The sequence below is a fragment of the Pelodiscus sinensis genome, chromosome 3 (genome assembly GCF_049634645.1).
Source record: "Pelodiscus sinensis isolate JC-2024 chromosome 3, ASM4963464v1, whole genome shotgun sequence".
Lineage (NCBI taxonomy): Eukaryota > Metazoa > Chordata > Testudines > Trionychidae > Pelodiscus > Pelodiscus sinensis.
Window position 1 is genome coordinate 98,147,618 of NC_134713.1, and position 23,419 is coordinate 98,171,036.

Here is a 23,419-nt window from a genome sequence, read left to right on the forward strand (position 1 = left end):
GGTTCTCAAACTTTGTGATACTGCAACCCCCCTCTAAGTTGCTTGCGATCCCCTGGAAGGTCGGGACCCACAGTTTGAGAAACACGGCAGTAAGGTAAGGAATTTGTTTCTCTGTTTGTTTCATTTAAGTTAAGATAGTTAAAAGCAGCATTTTTCTTCAGCAATTCATTTCAAAGGCTATGTCCACACTGGCAATTAAGCAACAAAACTTTTGTCCTTCAGAGTTGCTAGCTCCCTTCCCCCAAAGACAAAATTTTGTCGTGGGAAGTGTCAGTGTAAGCAGCATGTTGTTGGCAGGAACGCTGCTCCTTGTGGGTGGCAAAAGTGCTGATAAACAGTGGCTGCCTGACTTTCAACACAGCCGTATTGCTAAAAGCTGTGGAGAACAGATAAAGCCAAAGCTGTATTAAGTCAATGTTCAACTGTAAATTTTTGAAAGAGCCAGAATGTTTTGTTCAGCATTACAAACAACCCTCCATTTTTGAGGCATTCCACTGTAACACCAGAGGGAACAGAACTCACATTCTGCTGCTTTGGCCCATACCATTTTAGTTAAGGAGAATCTCTGTTAGCTGAAGCACCCCTTGGCTATGTCCAGACTGCAAACTTCTTTCGGAAGAAGCTTTTCCAGAACAGATATTCCGGAAAAGCTTATTGTGAAAGAGAGCGTCCAGCCAGCAAAAGTGCAATGAAAAAACGATGTGCTTTTCCAAAAAATAGCATCCACATTGATCTCGCATTTAAGTTGTGATTAGTATGGACGGAGTGGCTGCTAGGGCACATGTGTTATTTCCTGGAGGTCTCTTCTTTCTAAAGAACTCCCTCTTCTGCGTCCACACATACCTTTTTCCAAAAAAGGTTTTTTGGAAAAAGGCTTCTTCCTCGTAAAAAGAGGGTTACCGCTATTGGAAACCCCCCTCCGTTCTTTCAACTTTCTGTCGAAAGAACGCAATAGCTGTGTGGATGTACGTATAGTTTTCCAGGAAAACAGCCGTTTTTCCAGAAAAACGCTGCAGTGTAGACATGCCCTCTGACTCACAGTTGCACAGTTCTGGCTATATCCAGCAAAGGCTACTAGCAACCCTTTAAGACAAACAGTTTCTTCACTATACATTGCATGCACCTTCATTTTTTCTTCTACCATAAAAAAAAATGTAGGGTGTTTTCAAAATTGTTAAAGAGGAAGGAACGGGAGGAAGCAAATCAATGGTAAAGATAGTGAGTATAGAAAAATGTAATAAGTTGGGGCATAAGGTGGAGCACTCTGCTCCTGGAGGAGCCATCTTTTGGCTGTGAGGTAGAACAGAGGTCTCATTCCTTCATTGGGGTCACCACAAAATCCTATGAAAGATGCTTTGACAAAAGAAAGGAGCTGTGTCTGCTTCCAAATCTTGGGTGACTTCCAGCATTATCACTACATCCCAACTGTCTAAATGTATACATATATGCTAATCTGTCCAGGTTGGAACATGAGTGAATATGTGTATGCACTATTCAGGAGGTCAGCTCTTCATTTTTGCTCAGTATTTTCCTCCTTTCCACTCTCATCCTCCAAAAAGCTATCCTTGTCCAATGTTTTGCAATGGAATTAAAAGCTGTATATCTGTTTTTATCCTCAAATGCCGTTATTTATTTCACTCAGGTGCTAAGAGTTATACAGTATCTAATTTCCTTCTGATGTCTTCACTTGCTGTTTCTCAACTGCTGCGTAGTGTTGCTGACACGTACGTAATGGCCACTAAAGTGTCCTAGCTGAGAGGCTGCTGCATTTCAGCAATGTGTGAAGTGATCTATGTATAGTATGTAATTCTGTGGAAATCTTTTGAGAGGCTTGAGAAGGAAGCTAATAATATAATTTGTAACAAATATAGCTGCCAGATGTGCACACCTTTTTCCTTAAAATATTTCACATCCCCAGAGTATATGGACATTTTGGGAACTTTAGCTGTTAAAAATCTCTCAGGACTGTCTACTGAGGATATGTCTGCCATGCTTTTTTCAATGATTTATAATATGGCAAAATTTGGGCAGATTCTCCCAAGAAATGCAAAAATAACACCAGTGCCACGAAGGCCACTCTTCCGTCACGTATCAAGCCCCTGCTCCTAAACCTGAGGGCACAAGAGCTAGTCAAGGAAAAGGGTGCCAGAATGTTTTAATGTGTGCAAAACAAGTTCCCGCCCTAGTCTTGTTCTCCAAAATGACTGAATGTTTTGGTCTGAAATGTTCCAGACCAATTCTGGCTGAGGCAGACACCCAGCCTAGAAACTTCCAGTCCAAACAGCTGAAGTTATCACTAAAAATAAAGTATTAAAATGGGACCTGTTCATCAGCCCTGTGAGGGTGGGAAATAGACTTAGTAATGATGACATTCATCCTCTATGTAGATGGGTAGAGAATGAGTGGGTGGGGCTAAAGAGAGGGTGCAGCCTTAATACGCACACATACCTGCCAGGCTGGCCTCCCCAGCACACCCTCTGCATAGATGGGATGATGCAGTAATCTGCACCCAGTAAGGGTACCACACAACACTTCCTCTTTGAAGAAAGGAGAGAACCAGGGGCCAAATTATGACTCTCCAACTAACAATTCAATCCCTGGTGTGTTCCTGAGACAGTGCTGCCCTTTGCTCATAGCTTGTGGTAACTCAACCATGGGGCTCTTTCACAATGAGAGGAAGTCAAAACCATCCAACCTACTTACATTCACAAAACATGAACATCTCACAGCAAAATAAAAATCAATGTGAAAATGTTTTTCTGTTGGGAAATCTCCATCAACATCCAGAAACTGACATTGCAGCTGCTTTAAGTAATGCTAGGCAAATTACTATAAAATAACAGGCTGATAGTTCTATTTGGCCACAGATCTTAAGAGATGCTATTGTCAGCGAGGGAGCTGTACAGTTGGCTGATTAAGCCTGAAATAACAAAAAATAAAGTCTGGTGTTTTCCTCCACTTTAAATTCACCAGTGAAGTCTCAGTCAGGAAATATGTCTCAGCCAAGTAAAGTGTCACTGTCTTGTAACAACATACACTTAAGATCAGGTTACTGCCAAAACCTAATATGCTTAATGGAAGAGGAAAGATACTGTGTATTGCGGGAAGTGCTATGCAAATTGCCGTAAAAGTGTGGCAACTAGACAAGAAAAATTCCTGCAATATCAGCATGTATTAGCTAAGAGCTGCTATAATTCTTTTCCCTAACAACTCTAAACATGTCTTTTTCATCTCTCTTGGAGTTATTTTACTTTTCAAACCATTCAGTCTTGCCAGTCATGCTAAGCATATTAAGAAATTCCTGATGTCACACCACCATCTTTGTTCAATATATAGCAGAAGTGAGATAATTGTGGTCCCTATTTATATATAATTTTGTTAAAATATAAAGGGATTGGACATTTATATGGATATCAAGAATATTCAGAGTTATAATTAAGGATACAAATATTAGAAGGGATATTAAACAGTATGTTTATGCTCTATGGTAAGCTTTAGCTATTTAAGACCAGAATGAGGCATAATGTGGGGTGAGGGCAAATTATCCTACATCTGTTTATTAAAAGGTTCTTACACTTTCTTCTTATGCCCTAAATATAGGACACTGTCAGAGATGAGATATTGGACTAGATTGACCTAGGATCTCATCCAGTAGGGCAATTCTTGTGTTTCTAAACATACTGCTTTTGAAATGTGAAGTGCTGTATTCTGTTTGGTCTCCATGTTCACCTCACATCTTCAGGTTTTAAAAATGTCGTATTAAAAATACGTATTTATATTTCATATAAGCATAAGTGAACCTTTGGAATTCACTGCTTCAGAAGAGGTCACAAAGTCAAGTACTGCAGCCAGATTTAAAGAGAGGGCAGATAATTTCATAACAAATATAATTGGTGTTTAATATTTGTGAATTATGCATTAATAATACAAGAACATTTATATTAAGCTAATATGGCTAATCAAATTTCATGCATTAGCGTATATGTTGATTGTCCCAAAATTCAGGGAGATATTTCCTCTTTGCATAGAGCATTGTGCAACTGCTAGTGCCACTTTTCAAAAGAACAACCAGACCCTGTGTCCTTGGTCAAAATTTTCTTCTTTCCCCCACTTGTAGGTGAATCTGTTCCTGTCAGTTGCATTACTCTTATTAGCCAGTTTGTATTGTATTCTCCTGTATCACTCCCAGTCCCTGCAGTGAAGTGAGAGAGACAGAGCATTTGTGTTAGACAAACATACCTGGGAGATGGAATAAGCAGTTGGAAATAAGAGATTCCTAACAAACAGGGTGACTCTAACATGATTAAAACAAAGCCCAAATATTGTACCACTGTTGTGCAGTGCAGTATTTGGCTGCTGCCCTCTACCTTAGCAATGGTTGCATTTCCCTAGTAACGTCTGAATGTAACAGGAGTTTGTGAACCGCCTGTGGAAACTTTGCTGTAAAAAGTATTTAAAAATATACAAAAAATAATTCACTGATTCTCCATCTCCCCTGCTCCCTCCCCCCCGCGCCCACAGTTTCCTGTAACTCATCAGGTATGACTCCATTGCTGGAGTCAGGGTATAAGACCTAAATGTCTAATGTAATATGGAATATTACATATGTTTACATTGGAAAAAAAACCCTTTTTCATACTTTTGAAGAATTAATCCTGCAAGATGCTGAGTGCTGTCATTTCCCACTGACTCAGCACCTGGCAGGATGAAGCTTCAAATTACTGCAGAGTTATATTGCTGCTTTTATATGCTGTTGGAGATACAGCTTTTGCTTTCAGCCAGATAAGCTGTTAGCTGTAGCTAGACCTGGGTATAGCATTTCAGATTTTTAGTTCCTTACTTGCTGATCTCACTCCTCACCACCAGATAGTGGTTTAGCCAGGGCTCCCTTCGAGCAGTGATCTATCTATCTCTACTTATTGTTCAAGCGGCTCCTGTCTGCTGAAAACGTTAATGAACTAATTATCCTTTTACACTAATGTACAGCTGGAATACCTTTACTGAAGCCTGTGGAGCCACTGTAAACAGACATCAGTACAAGAGTAGAATTTAGCCCTTTGTCTTTCATGCCATTTTCCCTTTTCAGTTCAGTTGTTCCCAATCTGTGTGGAGTAAGATGTGCTAGAGTGCTAATATGGTCCATCACTGCTTTAACTTTTAGCTGGGGAATCTTAGAAGAACTTCATTTTTCATTTCTTCTCCCTACCCAAATAATCTTCCCAGGCCTATAGCTGAGACCAGATCCCAAAATGTGAAAGAACAAAAGCTTGATCTGGCGTTCATCCGTCAGGCTCCAATATGCATCGTTTTGGGGCACCCCCTGAAGGCAAAATGACATCTGCATTCTCAACACTATAGAACCAAAACACAATGCTTTAAAGCCTCTCAGAAAATCTACAGGACAGTTAATATGATTTAAGCCTATATTTAAATTTTATGAGACTCATTTTCAAGGCTAATAACCCAGTTTACTGTGCACAATATCAAATGCAAATTTTATTACTGACTTAGTAAAAACCAAGATGATATTCATTAGCATATCTCAGTGCATCACCCTTTTTAGCCAAAAGGTGCACCAAGAGTAACAGTGGGAGTTTTTATATGTGCTGTAAATTACAGTTACTATCTCATTAGATAAACACATTTAAAATCAGGTTATCATTCACTTATATATCAGAAAGTTGTTTGTTCAATTGCAGCTAGTCTCGTATTACAACATATGGTGCATGAAATTCTTAGACTAATAAAATTTCAAGGTACAGGGAACTGGTGTCTTGGCAAAAACTGTTTCTGCTCAACGAATGGCTCGATGTACTCTTGTAATTGCTTTGAAACAATTATGCAGCAGGCTGTTTTGTACTTAATAGTATTTACATCCTTAGTTTTATTAGCAACAAAATCTAAGTGGAACTTGTGAAAGAGATATTAATTTTTGCACTAAAAGATGTAAACTTTTAAGTTAAGGGTCCAGCAGACTGTGGAAGTCTAAAATACATGAAATATTCTCTAATTTAACTTTTCTTATGCTGAAATGGTTCTCTGATATTTGCAACACAAATCTGTAGATTTTAATCTTGGTCACACTTATGTACATCCATTGACTTTGGGGGAATTTCTTTGGCTTCATACCAATGTGAGAGCAGACTCTGGCCCTGTACATTTAATTAGTCTTTGGAAAATACCAAATAGCACATGTTGAGTATCCACATATATTAGCTATATGATCAAAAATTCAATACATGGTCATCAGATTTTTCCTCACAAATTAAGATTTTTCAAATGTATTAGATTCCATATAATATATCCATATTAATTATTGTTTGTTCAGTTATTTTGATATGTATAATATGGTAACTATTTGCTAAATATATGTTATATTTATTTTAGATAGATAGATAGATAGATAGATAGATAGATAGATAGATAGATAGATAGATAGATAGATAATTGTCTGTCAACAAACATGCAACCACATAAAGCTTTGGAGCATATTTTCAACTTGTATAAATTGACACGACTGAAATAATTTTAAAGGAAGATAGTTTACACTAACCAAATATCTGTCCCTTGAATATAATTTTATGCATATTTTGCTAAGTTGCTTCTTTGAAAATGATGCATCAAGTATTCAAAAAAAAAAAGTTACAGCTGGCTGCATCCTAATAAACCTTCTAACTACATATATGTATTTTTTAAGATTGAACTTGCTATAATAGTTCAAAACCAGGAACTGTATAGTACTGACTGTATGTCATACAGTTGGCCTCAAGTGCTGGGGGAAGATTGAGGACAGAGTCCAGATCACTACTTCCTATGGAAGTAATGGAATTACACCAGGAATGAATTTGGCTCATAGTAGTGAAGATAATTTTCCAGTGCTTGTCTAATAATTGGGTATGTGCCCTTTTTTTCTTCCATCTGGTATGTAACAAAGACCTAAATGTTTGTGATTGATCATTCTTGGGTTTTTTGCTTGTTTTTACTGTACAATACTAGAAAATTCAGTTCTGTTCTTTCCTGGTTTCACTGAAGGATTCTTTGGTGGGTCTCACAATGTTTACTGAACTTTCATATCTTAACTGAAAAGGAAAATTTAATATTAACAAAGATGGCCTTTCTCCCTATGGTTGACTGAGTATTGTTGTTAAATAGGTATTAATAGAACTGCACAAAATCAAAGCATTAGAGGTCTTATGTACATGAGGAGAATTGAATCCCATAACTTACTACTGGGCAGAACTACATGTAGCTTCAACCATTGAAGCTGTAGTACAGACAGGGTTCTGGTGTTTTTATTACTGTGTTCTCTACTCCTGCTCTGCACTATATCTTCCATCATTGCTATCACCAAGGAAGCTGCAATGTTGGGGCACATCTACACTGCAGGGCAAAAGTCGAATTAAGATACACAACTTCGGCTACCTCATTGTGTAGCTTTAAGTTGAAATAGCTTAATTCAGCTTTGGAGCTGTCTACATAGCAGAAAGTCAAAGAAAGAATACTCTTCATTCATCTTTCCTTACTCCTCATGAAATGAAGGTTACAGGAGTCAGAGTAAGAAGTCCTTCATCTCAATATTATTTCAAAATAATGTCTTGCTGTGTAGCCACGCTCATTTGAAATTTGGGAAGACACGCAAGCAATATTTCATTCTCACTGACTATCACCTTGAGACATCCAAGACTAAAACCCCAAAGAATTAGTATAGAGCAAATCAAACACAATGAATTGCATTTGGAAACAAAATGGAAATCAGACATCCTCTGCTGTAGAAGTTTTGCTGAACAATGCTAATTGTTTGTTATTTTATAGCACTGATGACTATTCTAGGGGCTTAGTATTATACACAGAAGACAGGACTCTGCTCCAAAGAGATTATACTCTGAATGATGGAAGTATACAATTAAGTAGGCACTAGTCATAGTTTAAACAGACTGACATTTCCAAATAGCCTTTTTGGAAAGTTGAAATTCAATGTCTTCATTAGTATGAAATGAAACATACACTCAGTGTGACCAAAAAGAGATATGTGTGCAGAATCAGCTTTAACACTAATATTAGGGAAGATGAGAGTTATATGATGTATCCATTTTTGAAAAGTGCTTCCACAATTCATATGGTCAGTGTTTATTTCTAGATATAAAAGGGTATTGTTTCTCCCTGGATTTCACATCTCTTTCTTTCTCTCTCTCTCTCTTTCAAATATACCATTTTCTTTTCTTCCTTTTTCAAGTAGGTATGGAAGAAAATGGAAACATTGCAAGAACTGGAAATCTTTGTGCACTGGGAATACAGATAAGGACAGGTCATAAACTGAGGATATCAAAAGATACTGATGCCTCTTGGCAATGCTATGATCCACACCTTGCTGCTATTCTCTTGGTATCCCAGCTTTTTCCCGTTGGTAATCAGTTTGCTTCTTTATTTGTTACAAACAATTCTTTTGAGATCTGAGATACCAATGCCCCACCCCTTTTTGTCTCATTGTAGCATGTGCTCCCGTTAATGCACACACAGCCACTCTTCATGATTTTCATGCTGGTCACTCTCTCAGTCCAGCTGAGGCCCAATATTGTTCTTACCCAGAACATCCCCAAGGCATTCAATTCTCCCTCTAAATCTACATCAGAGACCAGCTCTCTGAACCCTTTCAGAAGCACCAGCACAAAAGGCTTTGCACCCACACAGAAATAAGTCAGGTTATTTATTATCTAGATTTTTTTTTCAAATCAGGAAGATTTTTGTTATTATTTAAACAGAAAGGCCAAGGCATTTCCTACTGACCAAATGCCAATGCCTGAGAAAATGTAGGTCTAGACTGACAACCAGTATGAATGATAACTGAGCCTCTGTGTTTTCAGAAGCAAAGAGGGAAAGTGGCAGGCTAGCTTTTAGTTTTCTTTATATTAAACATTTAAGAAGACTCTGAGGCTGCCAGGCCCTCTGTGCAGGCCAAGAGAATAATTAAAACACACAGGCAGGAATGGAGAGGAATTTGTCCGTAACGCTACCACTTCCCGCTATGCCAGTCGTTGTAAAGGTCCAGCTGGGGTTGACCAAGTTAACACTAAAACAAACAGTGCCATCTACTGACTGCATAACATTATTGCCTAACTCAGACTTAACACATTCACCTCTAGTATCCAGGATCTCTCTGCATCTTCAGACTTTTTCTCCTTCTGATACATTCTGATAGCTTACAGTCTCTCTCTGGTCTACCAGGCCATCTGTCTCTCCCTGCATATAGTATGTGACCCAGGGCCACCAAAGGGTGTGTGTGTGTGCCCCGGGACCCCGCAGTTTAAAAAGGCTGGAGTTCCTGGCCACTGCCACTGCTACCAGGGCAACAGCTGGAACCCCAAGCCCTTCAAATTGCTGACAGAACTCCAGGTGGCACTGGCCAGGTAGCACTGAAGGCGTGGTAGTGGAGGCTAGCCCCAGCCCTGCCCCTTTTGCCTCAGGATCCGCCCCTTCCAGGGGCTCAGAGACAGCCCTCCCATGCAACCTTGCCCAGGGACTTGGAAATTCAGTTGGCAGCCCTGGGTAGGCTTGTTTTTTATTCCCACTGTCTCTCTACGCTGCCAGGCTTTTCTCCTCTGCCTCCATTCTTTCCTGTACTACACAACGACTCGGCTTCTCTGCCTCTCAGTGCACCCTTGGCTTTCATCTAATCGTCCAGCATGGATGACGTATGGGAGAAAATTAAGTCACTTATACTCAGTCTACTTCTTTTTCCCATTAACTTCAATGGCGCTCTGCCAGTTTACACCAGCTGAAGATTTGCCCTCTGTGTGTTCCACTAGCTCTCTCATCCCTAATCTAAATTAGAAATCCCATACACTGATTTTTCTCCACTGTGCATTTTTGAGATAATAACTAATTCATGTTAGTTGAACATAGTATTAGAGATGTGCTGAAAAGGAGGAGTATCAACATTACATTGTACACTTCAATTGCTTTGTAATGCAATTATTCTTTTGCATGTGCAAAACAAACCCCTTCAAACTTATAGTTCTTCTTCGAGTAGTGTCCCCGTGTGTGCTCCACTACAAGTGTCGGGCTCATCCCGGCGCCGCAATCTGGAGAGTTTTGCCAGCAGTAGCCCCTAATGGACCACGCATGCGCTGAAGCCTCCTCGCGCCGTTCGCACCCTTTCTGCATCGTGTGGTCTGTCGTGCCAGTTCCTCCTAACCGTCCACGGCCACAGACGGAGTTGGAACATGCTCCTCCTCACTTGAGGAGAATTTGAAGAAATTGAAGATTGTTATTCGTTAGATCCCAGTTAGCCCCCTTCCTCATAGTTATAGTTAGTTTTTCTAGTTAGTAAGTGTAGTGTTTAAACAAAACAAAAAAAAAAAAACAAAAAAAAAAGAGGTTTTTAGTTCGCTTTACTGTTGGCCTGCAGGCCCGTTTTAGCCCGGCCTGTCAGATTTTTTTCTAAAGAACTTAAAATATCTAAATCATGCCTGGCTCTTCAGGCTTCAAAAAATGTGCGTCAGGTGGCGAAGCGATGCCGGCCTCTGACTGCCACTCCCGCTGCATCCGCTGCCTGGGAGAAGGCCACCTACCACAAAAGTATGGCCACTGCTCAAAGTTGACCGTCAGGGCCAGACGTGACAGGGAGATGCGCCTGAAGATGTTACTCTTCAATAAGGCGCTTCAGCCCCCGTCGGCAGAATGACAACAGGAGGCCCCAATGCTGCCTAAATCCCATGAAGGGAAAAGCTCCACTCTATCTAGCAGTGTAAGTGCGGGGGACACACCGAGCTTGTCGGGGCTGCCACCAAGACATGGCGGGATAAAGTCAGCCAAGTGCCGTAACATGTCGGTGCCAAGTCCCCACGCTTTCATCAACAGCAGCACCAGCAGCTCGCACAGCACTGCGCCACGAACCCGCACCAGCGGCAACAGCACGGAGTGTGCAGACGGCACCGGACCTGATGCAGCACGGTCTATGGCACCGAGACCCAAGCCAGTACAGAGGCTGCCGGAGTGTCATACCTTTCAGCCAGCTTCAACCAGAACTGAGCCAGCGCTGAGAGCCAAGCCGGCACCGAGAGCCGAGCTGGCACCAAGACCACCCCGCGTGCACACAACGCCCTGTGAGGCAGCTCAGTGGCACGTTTGTGCACAGCCGGAACTGAAGTACATAAATCATGGGCCAGCACCGAGTTTGCATGGACAACTGGCACCGACACCGCACCCGGTACCACCCGTAACTGAAGCCCAACAATCTGGCCTTTCAGGGGAGGACACAGCACTACCATCACTGACCTGAGCACCCAGATCACCATCCCTGCCAAGGGATCTATTTGAGTCCGCCTCTGTCATCTCTGTGCCAGGCAGCCCAGTCCCCACGGCCCGTCCGCCTGTTACTACAGTACCGACTGAAGCCCAGAGGAAAACGCGCCACGTGCGCACACCCTCGCCCAGTTTGGATAGGACTGTCTTTTCTCTGGGAACCTCATCCTCACCTCATCGCGAGAGGGACTATTACTGATGCTCACCTTCATGGCGGTACTGGAGATCTCCGAGGCGATTCCTCACTCCTCCTCGTTATCATCGCTCATACTACTCAAGGTTCCCCTTGCACTATTCACAGCGCTCACGATCTCCATTATTGCCTTCTAATTTGCACTACTATCGGCACAGGAGTGCCAGCTCATATTAGCCTGGTTACTCGCACCATGACCATCGCCACAGCTGATACACCTCGCGTTACCAAGACTACCCATGTTCTTCCATGAGACGTACACCTCCTTCTTCACCAGAACGTCCGCAGTCGTACTCACCACACCTGCCGACTCAGGACATTCTTCCTCCGGCACAGCCTCCCCTGATGCCCACAGGCGATGCGCCATCCATGTCCACCCATCACGGGGATAACGGTCAATCCCCCACCACGGAGCAGCAACCGTTCGACTCTCCAATTGATCTCTCCTTTTCTTCACCAGACGATGTGGACTTCAATGATGATTCTTCACCTGTGGAGGATTATAAGCAATTTCAAGAATTATTCAAATGAGTCGCCCACTTACAGAACTTGTGTACCGCGGAATCCCCTCAGAAGCAGCATGCCCTTCTGAGAAATCTCCAAAACTCCAGCAGGTCAAAGTTGGCTCTCCCCTTCGATGAAGCAATTCTTGAAATTTCCAACAACATTTGGCAAACCCCAGCGTCCGTGCCACCGACAAACAAGCGCAAAGACAAAAAGTATTTTATTGATGCCAAGGATACGGAATTTCTTTTCACGTATCCCCCTCCTAATTCCATCAATGCTGCTCAACAAAAGTCTAAGATTGCACAACCCAGGAACGCACCTTCCAACAAGGGTGCAAAACATTTTGACCTGCTCGAGAGAAAGGTCTATTTGTCAACTATAGCCACCTTGAGAATGGCCAATTACTCTGTCCAACTTGCGAATCATGACTCTGACAATTATTCTAAGTTGGTGCCCCTAATGCAATATCTACCTGACTCCAAGAAGGAGATACTTAAAGCCTACCGGTCAACAAATCCCAGACCATTCAAGACTTGGTGAACGTCCTGCTCACCGCTCCCACAGTTCCTATACTTACGTGCCTGAAGTTGCTAGGGCACATGGTGGCAGCAACGTATGTCGTTCCACATGCGCAGCTCCACATGCGATGCTTTCAACAATGGCTCCTTGTAATCTACAAGCCAGGCATCGATGATGCCCGCAAACTTATCTCTATGCTCACTCAAGTGAGGGACTTGCTCACATGGTGGCTCAACCCGAACAATACACTGGCGGGCGTCCCCTTTCACACTCAGGCCTCATCCGTTCAGATCACCACGGATGCATCCCTCATTGGCAGGGGTGCATATATGCAGCATGACCACGTTTAGGGGTTGTGGTCACATCACAAATCCATACTCCATATAAATTTTCTGGAGCTCCGCGCTGTCTTCAATGCCTGCTGGCACTTCATCCACGAGTTGAGAGGGGCCACAGTTCAGATCCTTACCAACAATATCTGCACTGTCCACTATATCAATTGGCAGGGCGGTGCCAGATCCAGATCCTTATGTGCAGATTCCATACTCCTCTGGAATTGGGCAATTCGGCATTGGGTTACGCTCACAGCAGCTTATCTTTCCGGCAAGAGCAATATCATTGCCAATGCTTTGAGCAGAACCTTCCACCTGCAACACGAGTGGGAACTGCTCGACAAAGTAGTCCGCAGCCTTTTCCAATCATGGGGCTACCCGGACATGGATCTGTTTGCAACTTGAGGCAACAAGAAGTGCCACCTCTACTGCTCGAGGGTGGGCATAGGCAGCGAATCGATGGGAGATGCCTTCCTCCTCAATTGGGGAACGTACCGCCTGCTATATGCCTTCCCACCAATCCCTCTTATACCACGGGTGATAGAGAAGGTACTGGCAGATGGCGCAATGGTGATATTGGTGGCACCCTTCTGGCCCCATCAGACTTGGCTACCACAACTCATGCAGATGTCTTTATCTCAACCTCGGTGACTTCCACAATTCCACAACTTACTCTCACAGCAACACAGCACCCTACTGCATCCGAGCATCAACCGACTATACCTAACAACGTGGCTCCTGACTGGCTCCAGGGCCCAGAATTAGCCTGCTCCCAAGCAGTCCGAGAGGTGTTAGTACACAGCAGACGTCAAACTACTCAAAAGTCTTACCTTTATAAATGGCATCGCTTCCGGGCCTGGTGCCACTCACATGACACGGATCCTTTGCTAATACCCATTCAACACATTCTGGACTACATTCTTCACTTACGCTCACAGAATTTGGCAGGTTCTTCGCTAAAGGTGCATTTAGCTACAATCTCAACCTTTCATCCTCCCATAGATGGCACTTCAGTGTTCGTGCACTCACTCACTAAGAGGTTCATGAGAGGAATTACCAAACTCTACCCTCCGCATAAGCCTGTTCCGGACCCATGGGACCTAGCCCTTGTACTTGACACTCTTACCCGCCCACCGTTTGAGCCACTAGCGACTTGCGACCTACAGACTCACCATGAAGGTTTCCTTCCTTCTGGCCATCATGTCAACCCGTCAAGTTAGTGAGCTGGCAGCGCTTTCAGCCGACCTTCCATATAGACTGTTTACCCAACAGGGTGTGATATTACAATGTCATCCAGCCTTCCTGCCAAAGGTTAACTCATCATTTCACATCAATGAACCCATCGTTTTTCCTACCTTTTATCCTAAACCCCATTCCACTCCAGAGGAGGCACGTTTACACACCCTGGACATCAGGAGAGTGCTGGCTTTTTATTTGGACAGGACACGTCCCTTCCGAAAGTCACAGCACCTGTTGCTGTTTGTTGCGACCCGATCTAAAGGACAACAACTGTCGGCACAGCGCATCTCATCGCATATCGTGAATTGCATCACCCACTGTTATACTCTTCGAAACAAGCCGTTGCCCTGTAAACCAAGAGCACATTCGACTAGGAGTCTGGCCACTTCAACAGCTTTCCTAAAGGGTGTTCCTCTGCATGACATATGTCGCGCTGTGACCTGGTCATCCACGTCTACCTTTGCTAGACATTATGCCCTCAATAGTATCTAGGTTGCCGACACAGCAGTGGCTCAAGCAGTCCTTTCTTCTGTGCGCAGATGATTCCAAAGCATGACTTGGCTGTTGGGCTACTGCTTCATACTCACCTGTAGTGGAGCACCCACGGGGACACTACTCGAAGAAGAAGAAACTGTTACTCACCCTGTGCAGTAACATCTGTTCTTCGAGATGTGTGTCCCCGTGGGTGCTCCACAAACCGCCCTCCTCCCTGCTTCAGAACTCTTACATTTGTATCTTTCAGATGTTCTGGCTAGGAGGAACTGGTGTGATGGACCATATGACGCAGAAAGGGCACGAATGGTGCGAGGCAGCTTCTGTGCATGCGCAGTCCACCAGGGGCTACTGCTGGCAAAACTCTCTGGATTGTGGCACCGGGACGAGCTCGACACCTGTAATGGAGCACCCGCAGGTGGACACATCTTGAAGAACAGATGTTACTGCACAGGGTGAGTAACAGTTTCTAACTTTGTGGGGGAAATTGATTTTTTATCTGAATACTTTTATAAGACGTGGGGTTTAAATCCCATAACATCCACAAACATAGTGCAAGGTAATCTTGATATTAAACAGGAAGGAGCTCTAATTTTTACATCATGTTTACAACATAACATGAATGCACACATATTCGAAACAGATATGTATATCTGTCTTAGATATTCACATGGCACCTAATATTCTAATACCTAAATACTTCTTACAAGGCCAAGAAAGGCAAGGAATAGCTATAAATAGGATCCTACCAAATTCATGGCCATGAAAAACACAGCAGGGACTATGAAATCAGGTTTTGTGAGCTTTTAATCTATACTATAGATTTCACAGGGGAAACCAGCATTTCTAAAACTGGGGTCCTGACCAAAAAGGAAGTTTCAGGAGGGTCACAAGGTGAATTTAGGGTGTGTGTGTGTGCAGTATTGCCACTCTTACTTATGCCTTTGGAGCTGGATGGCCATATAGTGGCAGCTGTTGGTGGCACCTTGCCAGCAGCAGGACAGAGGTAAGTGGAGAAATACCATTCCATGCCACTCTTACTTCTGAATGCTGCCTTCAGAGCTGGGTAGCCACAACCTGGATAACCTTGTGAGGAGGGCTTTAAACTAAGTTTGATAGGGGCAGGGGCAACTGGTGAATGGGTAGTAGGGGAGCAACCAGCCACATGATGCTCCCTAGCTTGAGGAAAGGCCAGGACAACTGCCCTCCATCCCAGGCCCCATCCCTCCCTGCACCTGTTCTGCCCTCTCCCCGCCTATTCCCTGACTGTTCCTTATCCTTGCTTTGCCCCCAAGGGACTAGGGGCTGGGGCTGGCAGCAGAGGTCACCCTCCCACTCACTGGCAGTGGTGGGGCAAGAGAAGCAATGCCCCCAGCTTGCTTTGCTCCTCTGGCTGTGTCGCTCTGCTTCCTGATGGTGAATATGGGGTGGTCCCACCCCTCCCCTGAGCAATACAGCCAGGGAGCAGAGTGAGCTGGGACCATTGCTCCATGTGCCTCACCACTGCCTGTGAGTGCTGTGAAGGGCCAAACCCCTGCTGAGGGCACCAGACACCATCCCCTCCCCAATCTTCCCACTGGCTACTGACTGTCTTCTTACCCCTCCTGCCCCTGGCATTTGGGGCCAGGGGCGGCCCATGAGCCTAGGCAAACTAGGAAGTTGCCTAGGGCTCCACCGGCCCGGGCACCTGATGATGATGTCACAGGGTGCCAGGGCGCCCCATGATTACGTCACCACCATTGACGCCTTCCACCTACGGCGCCAGCTGCCGCAGCCAGCGTCAGGCCGCTCCTGTTTGGGGCACATGGCCCCTGGTGCCACCCTCCACATGTTGCCTATGGGCAGGTGACAAAAGCCCACAGGTAAGTCAAAACCATGGAGGCCTAGAAGAAGAGTTGTAATCTGGGGACAGTGTGGGCTGCAATAGTAGGGATAAGAGAGTGACAAGAGAGAACATGGGGCAAACTAAATCAGTATCTTAGCTGTCTACATATTAATGTGAGAAGAGTGGGAAAGAAGCAGGAAGAAGCTGAGATGCCAGCTAATAAACACAACTGTGACATAGTTGGCATGACAGATGACTGGAATATTGATATATAAGGATGCAGCTTGTTCAGGAAGAACAGGCAGACCAAAAAGGAAAAAGGTGTTGCCAGGGCTGTTCTATGCAACTGCGCCCCCACCCCCGTGTGGTTTCAGCCCAGGTTGGAACTTCCCTCCCCACCCCTGTGTGACACTTGCCATGCACATGGTTTCTGCTGGGGCTTGCAGCTATTCCCCCACATAGCTCCTTCTGGGGGGAGGGGGAAGCTTGGGGCTTCCCTGTTCCCCCACCAAGGTGTGGCTTCCTCTAGGGCTCTGGGGCTTCCCTGGAGTTGGTGCAGCTGCAGAGACTGACAGCTCTTTTCCACCCCCAGTCTGGTAGGAGGGAGTCCTCAGTTAGTGATTGACTGCAAGGACCATATGTGGGTGGGGTGAAGGGAGAATTCCTGCTGGCAGCAGCTGGAGCTGCTTGCACTGCTCACTGATCCACTGATCTGGAATAGGGCACACTCAGCTGCCTGCCAGCCTGCTTGCTGGGCACTCTGGAGATGGGATGGGGCTCTGGGCTGTGAGCTCTGGCAAGGAAAGGGGGCAGGAAGGGCAGAAGAGGTGGGGCCCCAGGCAGAAGGGTTGAGCCAGCTGGGAACTAGCCTACCCAAGCCTGCCTGTCACCTGCTGTCAGGGCTGGATTAAGGGTGGGACTAGGTGGACAGCTGCCTGGGGCGCCAACCCGTGGGGGGCACCTGATGGCAGCTGTAGGGGTGCCTCCCAGTTCCGGATGCGCAGCACCTGATGGCAGCTCTAAGGGGCGCAGCGCGCCGGGGGGCAGAGCCATGTATGCGCTGTGCACCCAGGGGCGGAGCTGCGCATGCGTTGCATGCCCACTGCCCGGGGCACGGGAATGGCTTGAGCTGGCCCTGCCTGCTGTCCAAGAACTGTTTGGGAAACTGAAAGTGGAAAGCAGCTTACGTGAAAATCACCATGAAATCACCATAAAAGAGTTCATGATTCTAAGGAATGTTAGGAGCACAGTAAAGATAACAACAAGGAGTCTGGTGTCACTTTAAAGACTAACAAATTTATTATAACATTAGGGGATAAGTTTTCGGGAGATATAACTCACTTCCTCAGATGCTGATGAGAAAAGAAAACAGAAAAGAAAGGGATACAGAGATGGGAATGTGACGTCAGGGCTAATTACATCATAGTGCATGTGTCGCAACTCCAACTGTGGGGAGAATGTGAGAGTACCTGGATGGGAAATTACCTATTGTAGTGTGGGAACCATTCTATGTAACTATTTAAACCTTGTTTCAGACACTCAAATTTGCATATGAATTCAAGCTCAGCAGTTTCTGTTGGAATTGTCAAGAACAAAATGTGTCAAACCAAACTAATAGCTTTCTTTGACAGGGTAACAAGCCTTGTGGCTGGGTGGAAGCAGTAGTTGTGGTATATCTTGACTTTAGTAAGGCTTTTGCTCATGTTTTGCATGACCTTTTTGTTAACAAACTAGGGAAATAGCACTTATATGGAGCTACTATAAGATGAGTGTGTAACTAGTTAGCTAACAGTTCTCAGAGAGTAGTTATCAATGGTTCACTGTCAAGTTGGAAGGACATATTGAATGGAGTTTCACAGGGATCAGTTTTGGGTCCAATTCTGTTTGCTATCTTCATCAATGATAGGACTGTAATTCAGATTGATCTGGACAAACTGGAGAAATGGTCTGAGGTAAACAGGATGATGCTTGTGGGAGAAAAATCAAATAACCCCAATTGTGTCTAAGGGTGGACTGTGGAGGAAATCAAAACTCTCTAAAAGAAAACTGCTGTAAGGGTTAAAAGTTTTCCAGGCCTTTCTCCCTGTAACAGAGAGAAATCATCTTAACTCTAATCAAGACCCTTACAATGCCTCCTATCTCAAGTTCATGGAAACTCTGTCTGTCACAAATTGTCATGTAAACTCTTATCTTTGTCACAGTTTGCCTTGTAGACTCCTCACTCAGGTTATCATGTGCCTTTGTACTGTAAAACTTACTTCTAGCACTTCTGGTGTGAACAGAAACATCTCAGAGTACTTCTGCTGAGACTTCGATATGTTAAAGAAAACAATCAACAACTAAACTGTCTGAACATACTGTATAAAGGATCCCTGAAACTGTCTCTCAGGGCTGCTGCTGCTCTCACTCTGGTAGCTGTCAGCCTGCATGCATGTATAATAAAGTTTTCCTTCTTGATTTCTCTCCTGCCTCACTGCTTTGACCTCCAGCCTCGGACCCTTCTGGGGACTCTGTACCCCAGGGGAGCGAGATTTCCCCAACAATGCTCAATAAGGACAAATGCAAAGTGCTCCACTTAGGAAGGAACACTCAGTTGTGGACAAACAAAATGAGAAATGGCTGCGTAGGAAGGAGAACTAGAGAAAGGGATCTAGGCGTCATAGTGGAGCACAAGCTAAATACGAGTCAACAGTGTTACGCTGCTGGAAAAAAAAGCAAACATCAGTCTAGAATGCATTCTCTGGAGTGTCGTAAGCAAGACATGAAAATAGGATACACAAAATCTGCAGATTGTAACTGTAAAGCACCTTTGCATTATGCACATTCATATTCATAAGCCAATTTTCATAAAGCATGGGGGCATGACACCTCTCACCACCTTTAGCAGGAGAGGTACTTTCTACCACATTCTAAATTACGTTTCCCTCACATTTCATTAGAAATGCAGACTGACAGGGAAAAAGCACGCCAGGCTCTCCCTGATAGAAAGAAGCTGAGGTTTGACCTTATGAAATTTGAGCAGGCTGGATGTAACAGGTTTGGCATCCTGCGAAAGACAATGGAACTGTGATTCCTTTACCTTATGGTTCAGCAGGGGAACTTGTTTAGCATGGACAGAAGGAGAGGTGCTAGACCTGGCTATTGTCAAATATTAATACAGGTTGGACCTGACTGGTCCCAGACAAGGGAGTTTTCTGGAGCAGGGGCGGTCTGAGTGGGCGTGCCAGCCTCCCCAATGGGTTCCTCTCCTTAGATACCAGGGCTCATTTCCCCAGCCTCCTGGCTCCACAAGCTGCCGTAGCCTTGCTGAAGCATCTAGTCCTGTGAGCTGCAGCAGCCCTGCCGGAGGTCCTGGTGGCCTTGCAACAGCCCCACCAGAGCTTTGCCCCCCCCCACTGGTTTCCTTGCCCCACTGGCTCTGGTGCCCTATGCTTCACTGCCCTACTGGCCGGCTCTGCTCTGAGTTGCCAGCAACCTCTGCTGATAGGGCTCTCTAGTCCTGCAACATCTGTGGTCCTTCCAGACAATGGATGTTGCCAGATCAGAGAATCCTGGACCACAGAGGTTCAACCTGTAGCATCAGTTTTAGTGGAAGATTGTGAGGCTAACTGATGCAGTGGGTTTCTTTTTCCCCTAGAAAATGGGATCAGTGAGTTTGAATTTCATCTATCCAATGGGTTTCAAAGCCTGTATCTTTCCCAGGAAGAAAAGATGTTTGGGGGGAAGGGAGGTGTCATTTTAACCCAGGTTTGTGCCCATCACAAAAGCCTCACATACTTTGGCATAACTTTTTCTCAGTGCAGTAGAGGCCCAGGAACAGGAACAGATGGTGTTTTAAAGTCAAAAATGACTTTGCTATGTTATTATGCTGAAAATATGACACACACAATTTGAATACCATGTACATCATTCGGCTTGACATGCTGTCTCAAGTCTGGTTTATGTAACCCATTCAACAATGTCATTCCATCTTTATGTTGTTTAATATTAGTCTTCTATGAAGTCATGGAAACAATAACCTGTTGGCAGTCATTATCAGTGTTCCTGACTTATCAATTTGATTGCCTGAAGTACTAACCTGGTTAGAAGGAAGAAATAAGGTGGGAGGGTTATGTGAACTTCAGTCAAGTTAAATTTGTGACCTAGGACTGCTACCTGCTGTCCAAGGGCCAAAATTGTAAACACAAACAAGGGATCCCCAGCTGCTTAGCCAAAGTTAGCCCTATATGTCCTTTAGGGCTTTCTGATTATAAGAGCTCCTATTATCTTTCAAAATTTAAGATTGTAACTAATTTGTGTATGTATGTTTTCCCACTTTAAACTTGTAAATAACCCTCTTATTTCCTTGTCTTATTAATAAATCTGTATATAGTTTTTTATAGGATTGCAAGTGTTGTTTTTGTCAAGTGACTTAAAGTGCAACTTACCTGGGTAAGTGAGGATCCTATGGCACTGGAGATAACCCGAATATTGCTGTGATTTGTGGTACAAAGGGCCATCTATCACAAAGGTAGCCTTGCCTAGGTGACAAGTTAGTAAATAAGGGGACTTCCTGTGACTCCATGCTTAGGATGTTACAGAACCCAAGTTTACATTTGATAATAAATCAGCAATATCTAAGGGTACAACTTTCAGCCAATTTAACAGGGTGTCCTGAAATTGGCATTCATACTCTTGAGTCAGTGCGATACAGTTTCACAGATTAAAATAATGTTTAAACAAATACCACAGCACCCCCAACAAACTAGCATTGTTGAACCAGAACATGAAAGTTAAAAAAAAAAAGATAAAGAAGTGAAGAGTTTCTTTACACTCTCCAATATTATGAACAAACAGTATGAACGATGAGATGTAAATTCAGTTTATAAAATTATTATTATAATCTAAACTGCTGCCTGTAATACAGGGACAGGTTTTTAAAAAAATAATATGTAGAGTGTACTATGTCCTTTTAAAACATAGTTTCAGTTCTCAGCATAGGACATTTCTAAGGCAGGCATCTCACACCTCTCATGTGATGTTAGGAAATCATGCAAACTACACTTCCACATATAATGTAAGGCGCATACACACAAATACATTGTTCTAAAAGTATTGCAAAACATCCCCTTAGAGTGAAAACAATCACAATCCAGACCCAGCTAGAGAAGCCTGGCGAATTAGGAATAGTGACTGTTATTGGCAAGTGGAGCAAAAACAAAAGAGCAGCTTTTTGGAATAGGTAGGAGACAGAGGGAAAAAAAGGAATTGAGCTTCTTAAGAGAAGTAGTTTTTTGCTTCTGAGATCACAGCAGCATGCAGTCCCTTATTGTGTATGTGGGGGGGGGGGAGGTGTTACATACAGATCCCTGCATATGAATGAATCACACACATACACAACTCCAAACCAAAAATTGTTTAAGGTGTCTAATTAAGACCCCCTTATAGAAAAGCTGTTGCTAGGTAAACAAAACTGTTTAAAACATGTTCATCATTAAAGTGTCCCTTGACAGAAGGATGAGGCAGCAGACTTGGTGACAGAAGGGAGAAGAAGAGAGGCATATGGCCCCCAGGTCTGTCCCCTGCTGACAGGCTGCCTAGCTGCAAGCCCCCTTTCCACTGTCTTCCTTGCATACAGCAGATTGCAATACCCCAACTTTCCCATCTGTATCCAAGGCTCGTGCCCCCAACAATGTGGCAGTCATGTACTTTTCATCCCTGCACTATAGGCGGGGGAGGGGGAAGGTTACTAGGGTAGGGTGGAGGGAGGAGGAGGGAGGGAGATTAACAACCAATAATCACAATGCTATACATAATGCATTGTCTCCGCAAGATTACATGGTATATTTCCAGTGGGGATTAGCCCATCCATCACAGGCCTTTATTGGCCCTATTTTTGTTGTATAGAGCCCAAACACTGCCGTAAAATTCTAAACTGCTTAATTGCTGTGCTGTAAAAATTTGCATATCAGAGATATGTCATTCTATCGTTAAATGGCACTAGGCATTTGTTACAAGGCCCTAACAATCAAGCTAGAGCACCTCTGAAAAAAGGTCACCTATTGGCATTATGCAAAGTTCTCTGCTGAATTCTAATCAGCAGCAATTATGGGTTTAAATACTATTGTGAATCAATGTGTTTTGATTTCATGTGATTCAAAATCCCTAGGCGCACCCCTCCTTTTTTTCTACATGATCAGACTGTGTGAGCAATGCTGTCTCACCAGCTTGAGTTCTATTTGTGTTAGGCCTGCAAACTTTGCACCTGTACAATCTGACCATAAACTAAAGAGTAGGTTTGGAGTAGTAGGCATTTCTCTATTCATATTTTAATTTGTTGCTGTTATTACAGACCTCACAATATTGCACCATGCTATAGCCATTCCGTGAGCAGCTCCATACTACACAATTTAAGGCAACTTCTGAATTTAAGATAAAAAATCATGTATGTTTATTCAAGAAAAGATTTTTATAGCACTGCTTAGCTCCTACAGAGCATTTTCATCCATACATCTTCAAGACATGTTTTATTAAGGGGTGAAGGGATCATTATCCTCTTTTCACACTTTGTGAAACTGAGGCTAAGAGGAGAGTGGTGGTGGAGCATGGTGTGTTTTGCTAGAAATAATCATGATTATTTTGTCTTTTATGTAGATCAGGTAATAGGTAACTTTATTTTTCTCTAAAAGCAGAGACAGTGGGTCACCTTAGAAATCAAATGGAATGAGATTTCTCACCCACCTCAAGTCTCTATGACCCACTCACTGGGTAAATAGTCCAGAACATTGCATTAAGTCACTTTAAAAGCCTAGATCTAGCTGGGGAAGCATTCCTCTCCCCGGTGCAGGAAGGCAGCCACAAGCTGTCCTCCAAGGACCCACTTGTCATCCTGGCCTGGGGTAGCTAGCAGAAAGTGGTTAGGCTGTAGTATGTAGCATTGCAGGAATTCTGAATCAGGCAGCCATATGCAGACAGATTGGCTTGAGCTGCTGTAATTTAGGGCTACCTAAAGTGCACAGGTGGCCATTTTGG

The 23,419-nt window shown here is 43.9% G+C and overlaps 1 long non-coding RNA gene across 2 annotated transcripts in view; it reads right to left on the reverse strand.

Annotated features, from left to right (window-relative positions):
- LOC142827634 (uncharacterized) overlaps positions 1–23,419 on the reverse strand; it is a 61,367-nt gene that overhangs the window by 25,868 nt on the left and 12,080 nt on the right. Inside the window, exons 2-3 of one of the 2 annotated variants that reach the window (XR_012902333.1) lie at positions 11,793–11,984; positions 3,818–4,192 (exon numbers count right to left, since the gene is read on the reverse strand). This is a non-coding gene — a long non-coding RNA (uncharacterized LOC142827634). Of the gene's footprint in view, positions 1–3,817; positions 4,193–11,792; positions 11,985–23,419 lie in introns of those variants that run through there. The other variant, XR_012902332.1, reaches the window with a different exon arrangement.